Raw genomic sequence first — 7,152 nt, 5'->3', positions numbered from 1 at the left:
GCAGAGTACAAGGAGGAACTTTGTCTTACAAAAGAGGAGAAGGAGCGACAACATCAACTACTGGACGCTGTTTTCAAGGAACATCAAGTTGTGTTACACATCCAGCCTTCCATCCCTCTTCTGCTTATCTGAGGTCGGGTCGCGGGGGCAGCAGCCTAAGCAGGGAAGCCCAGACTTTCCTCTCCCCATTCGCTTCATCCAGCTCTTCCCGGGGGATCCCAAGGCGTTTCCAGGCCAGCTGGGAGACATAGTCTTCCCAACGTGTCCTGGGTCTTCCCCGGGGCATACTACCGGTTGGACGTGCCCTAAACACCTCCCTGGGGAGGCGTTCGGGGGGCATCCTGACTAGATGCCTGAACCCCCTTATCTGGCTCTTCTCGATGTGGAGGAGCAGCGGCTTTACCTTGAGCTCCCCCCGGATGACAGAGCTTCTCAGCCTATCTCTAAGGGAGAGACCCGCCACCCAACGGAGGAAACTCATTTAGAATAGAATACAATAGACTTAATTGTCATTATATTTGCATATAACAATATTAAAGACTCCAGTTTAAGGTGCGGTAGTGGGAGCAAATATGGGGTCAAATAAATAACACAAGGGGTAATAAGGGAAAACTAACAATTGAAATAAACAGACCGCTTCGGCCGCTTGTACCCGTGATCTTATCCTTTCGGTCATGACCCAAAGCTCATGACCATAGGTGAGGATGGGAACGTAGATCGACCGGTAAACTGAGAGCTTTGCCTTCCGGCTCAGCTCCTTCTTCACCACAACGGATCGATTCAGCGTCCACATTACTGAAGACGCCGCACCGATCCGCCTGTCAATCTCACGATCCACTCTTCCCTCACTCGTGAACAAGACTCCGAGGTACTTGAACTCCCCCACTTGGAGGCAGGGTCTCCTCCCCAACCTGGAGATGGCACCCCACCCTTTTCTGTACGAGAACCTTGGACTCGGACTTGGAGGTGCTGATTCTCATCCCAGTCGCTTCACACTCGGCTGCAAACCGATCCAGTTAGAGTTAAAGATCCTGGCCAGATGAAGAGACTTAATCCTGCAGCCACCAAACCGGATCCCCTCAACGCCTTGACTGCGCCTACAAATTCTGTCCATAAAAGTTTAGAACAGAATCGGCGCTTTGGTGGAGTCCAACCCTCACTGGAAAAGTGTCCGACTTACTGCCGGCAATGCGGACCAAGCTCTGACACTGATCATACAGGGAGCGGACCGCCACAATCAGACAGTCCGATACCCCATACTCTCTGAGCACTCCCCACAGGACTTGCCGAGGGACACGGTTGAATGCCTTCTCCAAGTCCACAAAACACATGTAGACTGGTTGGGCAAACTCCCATGCACCCTCAAGAACCCTGCCCAGAGTATAGACCTGGTCCACAGTTCTACGACCAGGATGAAAACCACACTGTTCCTCCTGAATCCGAGGTTCGACTATGCGGCATTAATGTCAAGTCCGCTCAATAATAAAAGTGTGCAATGACAAAGATGGTCATGTCCACGTACTTTGAGGGTACAAAAGAGGATTTTCACCTCCAGTACACCTGAATGGACCTTCCCGGGAAGGCTGAGGATGCTTCTTCATATTGACACAAATATAAAAAAAAACACTAATCTTATGATGGATGCTTTTGCAATTGTTTTATTTGATCTTTCACAACACCTGGTGGCCACAATAATTCATGAAGTCAAGCTCATGGCGCAGAATGTTGGCTAATGCGGACATGTTTGTTACTGTGTACGTATTAAGCAACTATAATTATTTGATATGCTTAAAAGTGCTGTTTTAGCTTAGCTGTTGTGTAGCTGCTAACTCCTGGCGTGTCCAAAGTGCAGCCCATAGCTATGTTTTTTACCGACAACGGGGAGTGTTGAAAATGTGGTATTTGCGTGTCGGTCCAATCAGCGGCAGCTACGCCCTGTTTCACTGGCACACCATTTTAAAGAGGAAGCGGTGGATTCACTGACCCCTCACATTAAAGAGGAAGAGGAGGAACACAGCATCAGTCAGCAGGGAGAGCATCTAGAAGGACTGGAGGAGGTTGATGTCACCAAGCTGCCAGTGACTGGTGTCCCTGTGAAGAGTGAAGATGATGAGGTGAAAGGTGAAAGTGAGGAGAGGGGAGGGGGGGAGCCTCCAAGCAGCAGCTCAACACAACACATGACAACAGAAGCTGATGGAGACCACTGTGGAGGATCACAAGCAGACAAGCTCTTAGCTCCACTATCAGATAGTGAGGACACAACGTCACACTCTCCTGACACTGATGATGAAGACTCTAAAGATGATAAGACATGTCACACTGACAACACTCACTTCACATCTTCTCTCTGTCACAAAACTTTTAAATACCAAAGTCGTCTGAAAAGACACATGAGAACACACACTGGAGAAAAAGCCTTTTCATGCTCAATCTGTGGTAAAGGTTTTACTCGAAGGCACTCTTTGAAAAGACACATGAGAACACACACTGGAGAAAAACCTTTTTCCTGCTCAGAATGTGGTAAATATTTTACTCTAAGGATCAATTTGAAAGTACACATGAGAATACACACTGGAGAAAAACCTTTTTCATTTTCAATCTGCGGTAAAGATTTTACTCGAAGGGACCATTTCAAAACACACATGAGGTTACACACTGGAGAAAAACCATTTACCTGCTCAGAATGTGATAAAAGTTTTGTAATAAATTAAAATTTAAAAGCACACATGAGAAAACACACTGGTGAAAAACCTTTTATTTGTTCAATAAGTTCTAAAAGTTATATAGACAAATAGCAATTAAAATCACACATGAGAACGCACTCTGGTGAAAAACCATACTCCTGTTCGAGCTGCAACAAAAGCTTTGTCACCGACAATCTTTTACAGTGCATATGAGAAGACACGCAGGAGAGAAAGTGTTGAGTTGCAGTGTGTGTGGTGAAAGATTGTCTTCTAAGTACCAGTGTAAGAAACACAAGTGTGCTGGTGAGAACAGCAGCAGCAAATGAAACTGCAGGATTTGAAATAAACTGTCCAGACTTTCATTTTGACTTTCTAACAACATCAGCACATATAACATGTGTGACATTGTTGTTTGTCTAACACAATCTTGTTAATATGATTCTAACATTTATAGATTAGACACTTCAGATTAGTGCTTTTATTTCAGTCAAGTACATGAGTTAATATACATATTTGTGTACTTTAAAATGAACACAACAATTTAACTGAAAAGGTGAGAATAAACAGTACATAAAATGTTAGATAAAATAAACATTTGATGTGTAGACAGTCATAATTCACTTTTATAATTATTCGTAATAGTGTTTTAATTTTCCTGAAGGAACTCTCCTTAAGGAATCAATAAAGTACTATCTATCTATCTATCTATCTATCTATCTATCTATCTATCTATCTATGTTTTTTGAAATAATGAAGTGTGACATGTTTTTTATTTTCTAATTGTAGATAATTCCATCGATGAACTCCTTTATATGATGTACATATTTGTTTTACATGTGTTCATACCTTTGCTTTTGAGTACTCATGAATCTTTTTAGTTCATATTTACTGCTTCACATCTGAAACATCTTCTGGACCACTTCAGGAAGCATATTATTATTTACTTTATACATCATTTGAACAGTTGTCTTTTATACAATTTTAAAATGTGTGACTTTATGAATCATTTGTTGGGTATCTGTAATCCATTTTATGAATAGTCTTTACCACTCTCTTGTGTAATATGATGATTGTTGTGTGATTGTTTTATATGTATGTCCCCAGACTTTTATGTAATAAACAATGTATGTTTCAACTAAAGTTGTGTACAATAAATGTAGTTAATATCTGTGGGTTTGTATTTTATTCTATTTATTATCGCGGTCAATTTTTAAAATGTTTTCCTCATATGATTTACATGTAGTTTCCCACTTAATTCATCATGTAGACTAACTCAGCCTGGAGGATGTGTGTAATGTTGAGATGTTTTGGAGATGACTTGGTTTGTTTGGATGTTGTCAACCTGTCAATTGTTCTATTTAAACTATTAATGTTGTCAGATCTCGCGAGAGAAACAAGCAACCAGCTCTATTACTTCTTCTTCTTACTGGCAGTTTGCAGCCACGACTTGAAAGGTTCATACTGTCACCTACCGGACTGTAGAGTATAGTGTGGGCCATAGGACAGAAGAAGGAAATCCTATTAAGAACCTGTGGAGGGCAGCAATACACCTAAGATGTTCTACTAGTCTGCTGGAAATAGAAAGAAGAAGAAGAAGGAGGGGAAAGCAAAATGGCGTTTGATGGAGAAAGTCTAAATGTGGGCATTATAGTTCTGTATTTGTAATCAGTGCATACATGTGCACATATATGTCCTTTTATATAGACAATTTTATTAATAGGTACAGACCTAACTGCTAGGCATCTCTGCCTGTCGCACCTCCTCCAGTGCATTTCGAGGTCAGCTGCAGGGTCGTCAGCTGGTGCCACCGTTCACTGATGTTTCGCCCCCAAGCCAGGACACCTCGCGGTGGGGGGGCAGTGGCTACGCGGGGACGTCTCCCCGCGCCACTCCCTGCAACTGACCTCACTGGGGTGTTGAGCCCCAAGTGTTGTCCCTCCTTCTTAGCCACATCCAGAAACTTGCCTTCTCTGCCTCCTCTGCCAACTCCTTGATGGCCTTCCTCAGGCTGGAACCGGTCATTCCCGCCGCACGCAGGAGCCGGGTTGCAGAACCTCCTACGAAGCCCCTGCATCCGATCTCCACGGGGTGAATGGACGCAGACCAGCCTCCCCCCTTGCAGTCCTCTGCTAGGTCGCTGTACTTTGACCTTTTGAACTCATGTGCTACTGGTATTCCCTCCTCCCATGGCACGGTTAGTTCAATGATGAGGACTTTCTTAGCAGCTGAGGACCACATCACAACGTCTGGTCTTAGCGTTGTCTGTATTACCTCAGTTGGGAAGACTAGCTGCTTGTCCAGGTCTACGCGCATCTCCCAGCCCTTACCAGGGGTAAGCAGAAGTGATGATCTTCCCTTCTCTGTCTTCTGTCCTACTTCACCTGGTTTGATAAAAGTGATGTTTGGCCAATGGGGATCTGTGGCGTTGTTTGCCCCGACTCTGCATCTCTCTAACAGCTCTGCCAACTTCCTCAGCACCTGATTGTGTCGCCACCGGAAGCGCCCCTGCGTCAGCGCGACGTTGCAACCTGAAAGGATGTGCTTGAGTCCTGCATTGTCTTTGCTGCACAGGGAGCACTTGCTATCGCTTCCGAACCACTGGGCGAGGTTTCGAGGGCATGGCAGGGTGTCATACGCTGCCCTCACGAGGAAGCTTAGCCGAGATTGAGGAGTTCGCCAGATGTCGGCCCAGGTTATGACTCTTTGAATGGTATCCTCCCAGCGAGTCCATGCCCCCTGTTTTCCCTGGGATACGGCCTTGACCCGATACTGGTCTTGTGCCACTTGTGTGACCTCTTCCACCACCATGGCCTTCCTCTGCTGTCTCGTGGCTTTGGACCAGAACTGGACCGGTTTCCCCCATCCCAGTCCTGCCCGGCTGTCTTGGACTCTTCCCAGGATCTCCTTATATTTCAGCCTCGAGACAGCTTGGTCCACTTTCGTCCAGTGCGGACAGTCACCGCTGCACTCTTCACAGCTTCGTCTCTTGATTCCCTCATCTCCAGTACAAGGCGAGTCTTCTCCTGCCTGTAACCCAGATTGATGGACTTTAGAGGAAGTTGCAGAATGTTCTTGCCAAAAAGACCTGTGTCCGAGAAACAGCGGGGGAGGCCCAGCCACTTCCTGATATAACCGTTGGCGGTGCTGTCCATCTTGCTGGCCTGAGAAGATGGAATTTCTGCTACTTTCAGCGGCCACATCACGCGGTGGAAAAGTGTGAAGTGGTAACACCAAACCTTCAGCTTCCCAGGAAGTTGGCTCCCGTCGATCCTTGCGAGCCCCTCTTTTAGTTGTTTCTGGACCACCCTCCCCATCTGCCTGTCCGAGAGCTCTGCTGTATACTCCCTCCCGAGGCTTCGGATGGGCTGCTCTGCCAGGAGTGGAATCTTCTCACCTCCTGCTGTGAAGACTGTCCTGTCATCTCTCACACCCTTCCTGATTGACAGGCTCCTGGACTTAGCGGGCTTTATCTTCATTCTCGCCCAGATGGTCAGTTCGTCGAAACGCTTGAGGAGTCGTGCTGTGCATGGGGCGGTCTGTAGGATACTTGTCACATCATCCATGAAACCTCTCAGAGCGGGGAGTCTTCCTCCTGACGGTGTTTTCAGGCCTCTGGCCATTTGCCTTGCTCCAATGAGTAACACTTCAAATGCAGCTACAAAGAGGATTGGTGATATGGAGCAGCCCATGGCAATTCCCACTTCCAACCGCTGCCATCCTGTCATGTAGTCATCCACTGAGAAGCACATGTGCAGGTTGTTGAAATACTTGGCTATGATGTTACTGACACACACAGGAACATGGAAGAAATTCAGGGCAAACTCAACCAGCTTGTGTGGTACTGAGCCATAGGCATTTGCCAGGTCGAGCCATACCACGTGGTGGTTACTCCTTTCTCTTTTGGCACGCTGTATCTGATCCCAGATCACGGATGCATGCTCAATGCACCCCGGAAAGCCTGGCAGTCCGGCTTTTTGACAGCTTGTATCGATGTAGCAGTTGTTGCTGAGGAAGCTGGATATCCTTCTTGCCAGGACAGAGAAAAATACTTTTCCCTCCACGTTCAGTAAAGCAATTGTCCTGAACTGGCTGATGTTGGTGGAATTTTGCTCCTTGGGGATGAATATTCCAACTGCCTCTTGCCACTCTGCTGGAATGGATTGCTTCTTCCACACAACACTCATGAGCTTCCACAAGATTGCGGTCACTTGCGGACAGTTTTTATACACCTTGTACGGAAGCCCGTTCGGTCCTGGTGCAGAGGATGATCTGGCTTTTTTAAGGACTTCTTTAATCTCGCTCAGCCTAGGTGGGGACGTGTCGAAAGGGGTCTCTGGGAGGTCTGGACGTGGCACATGGCCTGGTGAGCCAAGTGGTGTATCTTTTCCTGCATCCGTATACTGGTCCTTGATGTGTTGTTCCAGATCCTCTTTTGCGATGGACAGCTTGCCACTTCGCTTTTCGTCCA

The 7,152-nt window shown here is 46.4% G+C and overlaps 1 protein-coding gene across 1 annotated transcript in view; it reads right to left on the bottom strand.

Moving 5' to 3' along the window:
- The window catches only part of LOC133546196 (oocyte zinc finger protein XlCOF8.4-like), a 116,147-nt gene that overhangs the window by 55,838 nt on the left and 53,157 nt on the right, over positions 1-7,152 (bottom strand). The gene's annotated exons all lie outside the window — the stretch shown is intronic.

The sequence above is a fragment of the Nerophis ophidion genome, linkage group LG29 (genome assembly GCF_033978795.1).
Source record: "Nerophis ophidion isolate RoL-2023_Sa linkage group LG29, RoL_Noph_v1.0, whole genome shotgun sequence".
NCBI classification, from domain to species: Eukaryota; Metazoa; Chordata; class Actinopteri; order Syngnathiformes; family Syngnathidae; genus Nerophis; species Nerophis ophidion.
This window is presented reverse-complemented; position numbering and strand designations above follow the sequence as displayed.